Genomic DNA, 3,182 nt, shown 5'->3' with positions numbered 1-3,182 from the left:
ACGAAGAGCGACCTCGCTCTGATACCACTTGTTGGGATCGATGGTCGCGGCTAGAGAGGGGGGTGTGAATAGCCGACCCCAAATCTTCGTTTCTTTCTACAAGTTGACGTTAGCGCAGCAGAAAATAAAACAAAGAAACAAAGACAAGAAGATCAAACCTCAACACGCAGCGATGCAACGAGGTTCGGAGATGATACTCCTACTCCTCGGCGTGTCCATAAGGTGGACGAAGCCTATCAATCCGTCGGTGGATGAGTCCCCGGAGAACCGGCTAATATATATACTCCTTCTGGGTGGAGAAACCTCGCCACAATCTTTCTTGCACCAGCAAGAATAGGAGTACAAGAATACACAAGAAGAAGCAACAATATGAATGTAAAAACAAACAATCTTGCCTTTTCGTCGGCTGTTGATGAGGCAGCAACTTCACGGGCCAAGAAAGCTCACGCGAAGCTTTAGCTAAGAAGAGCTCAGCAAATCTCAGCAACAGCAAGCTCTTACAGAAGTAAGAGGTAGCAGCTGAGGAGAGGAAGAAGAAGAAGTAGAAGCAGAAGCTTCGGACCAGAAAAAAAGTATCCTGTAGCAGCCCTCGATCTCCTTTATATAGCCTGAACCTGCAACTCTGCAAAGCAGACAGCGAAGAAGATGGAGATACGCGTTGAATCTCAGCGGATATACCTGGACCGATCAGGACATATCCTGATCAGTCCAGGAAGACCCTGATCGGTCCTGGGGACCGATCAGAGTTTCCTCTGATCGGTCCAGGGACCGATCAGCATGCATGTCCCTTCCTTTTCTCCCGAATTTCTGTTCACTTTACGATCGGTGCACCGATCGATAACATATAATGCATCTTGTTTGGTTCGATCGGTCACCGACCGATCGGATAACCATGTATCCGGATCGATCCACCGATCGATCCAGCTTTAGTTTTTGCCCAAACCAAATCCCACGCCTTCCAAACCAATATCCGTCAACCTTGACCTATTGGTATCTTATGCTTAGCATCCGACTTCCTCGAACTGCTAAGACTCCCTACCAAGTGTCCGGTCAATCCTTTGACCCACTTAGACTTTCTCTTCGTGCAGTATCCGGTCACTCCCTTGACCTACTTGACCTTCACAATACCGGATGTCCGATCAGCCTTGATCCATCTGGATTTTCCTGCCCGGCTTCACTCACGGGACTTTCCCTTGCCAGCTTCACTCACCGGGACTTTCACCAACCGGCCAGCTTCACTCACGGGACTTTCACTTTCACCTAGCTTCACTCACTAGGGTTTTCACCGCTTCCTCACCAGGATTTCCAATCGCCGCTTCACTCACGGACTTTCACCGGCTTCACTCACTGTGATTTTCACCGGCTTCACTCACCGGATTTCCCATCGCCTTCAGTCTAGAGAACGAGCCACTGAGCCCTCTCGGACCTAGTCAGGAGAACGAGCTACCGAGCCCTCTCGGACTTCGTCGGTTTAGAGAACCAGCTACAAGCCCTCTCGGCCTAGTCAGGAGGCAGGCTGAGCCCTCTCCACTTTCACATCCGGTCCGAGAACGAGCCACTGAGCCCTCTCGACCATAGTCAGGAGGCAGCTCAGAGCCCTCTCCGACTTCCACTTGCCAAGTTCCCATACTTGAACTTCTCCGTGCCGAGTCTCCCTGCTTGGACTTTTCCCGTGCCAAGCTCCCTGCTTGGACTTTTCCGTGCCAAGTCAACTCACCTCGGGTCAACCAGGTCAACCTCGACCAAGGGTTGCACCCACAACCTCCCAAGTTTCTATTCTTGTCAAACATCAAGATACAACTTGAGTCAGGTCAACCAGGTCAACCTTGACCTAAGGTTGTACCAACAATCTCCCATCAAAATACAACTCTTCTGTTCTCGTTAAACATCAAAATACAACTCGAGTTAGGTCAACTCGAGTCGGGTCAACCAGGTCAACCTTGACCAAGGTTGCACCAACAGCTAGCACTATCACCGTCCTTGGTAGGCGTGTACGATGTGTTCTACGTATCTATGTTGAGGAGATACGTAACTGACCCGACGCATGTGCTGACAGATATCTCAGTTCCAGTTCAGTCTGACGTCACTTATAAGGAGATTTCAGTACGAATTTTGGACAGGAAAGAGCGTCAGTTGCGGAACAGGACTATCCGACTTGTTAAAGTCAGATGGTAGCATCATTCGGACGAGGGGGCTACTTGGGAGCTATAGGATACTATCCGAGCTCGATATCCCCATCTTTTCACTTGAGATATGTGATTTAATTTACCGTTCAACATTTATACTCTTTACCTGTTGTTAGTATTTGCTGATGATAAATAACAAAATTTGGGGACCAAATTTTTATTAGTGGAGGAGAATATAAAATACCGAAAATATGAGAATATTAATAAGGAAATTTTCCGAAATATTTGGAAAATTTTCGAGAATTTTTCGGAGCTCAAATGAACGAGTTTACGGGGATAAAAATAGGGTCCGGAAAAGTCTATTTGGGCTACCCCATTTATGCGAGGAAAAGTTTATTTATTTATTTTTTCTAATTCTTTTTCTTTTTATCCTTTTTCCGATATTTGCTCCGTTCCCTCCTCTTCCTCGCGCCGAACCACCGTGCCCTAACCTCCCTCTCCCAACCGGCGATGCAAACCGCCGCTTTCCCTCACGAAATAAACTCTCGGCCAAGTTCTCTTCCTCCTCTCCTCTGCCCGACGCCGACCTGACCCGTGCTTCATCGCGTGCCCTAGCTTGTGTTCACCGCCGCTTCTCCTCAGCCTGCGCTGCTGTCGCATGGAGGTGCCGCCGGCATCCCCTGTGCCCTAGCGCCAGCAGACGGCCACTCCCTCTGCTACGATTTGGCAGCACCACTGACCCCCCGATTTCCTCTTCCTCCTTGTTCTTCTCGACACTAATCAACTCTCGAAAGTCGGCAGTCGGTCTCCTTTTCGTTACTGCCGGTCTCCCTTCTTCCCTCTGTGACTCTGTCGACTACTGGATTGGGCAACACCAGTAGGTCTTCTCCCATTGCTGCTCCCTCTGCCTTGTTTATCACCAGTGCAGCAACTAGGTTTCGTCGGAGAGGAAACCTTGAGTCAGATTTTGTGGTAGGTGTTCTACCCTCACTGGTAAATTAGGTACTTGATTGTTGCTATGGTGTTCTTGGTCCAGCTCACCTTGTTCCAGCATCA

Source organism: Zingiber officinale, chromosome 5A (genome assembly GCF_018446385.1).
Source record: "Zingiber officinale cultivar Zhangliang chromosome 5A, Zo_v1.1, whole genome shotgun sequence".
Lineage (NCBI taxonomy): Eukaryota > Viridiplantae > Streptophyta > Magnoliopsida > Zingiberales > Zingiberaceae > Zingiber > Zingiber officinale.
The sequence above is the reverse complement of the archived record's forward strand: the minus strand, read 5'-3'. Positions refer to the sequence as shown.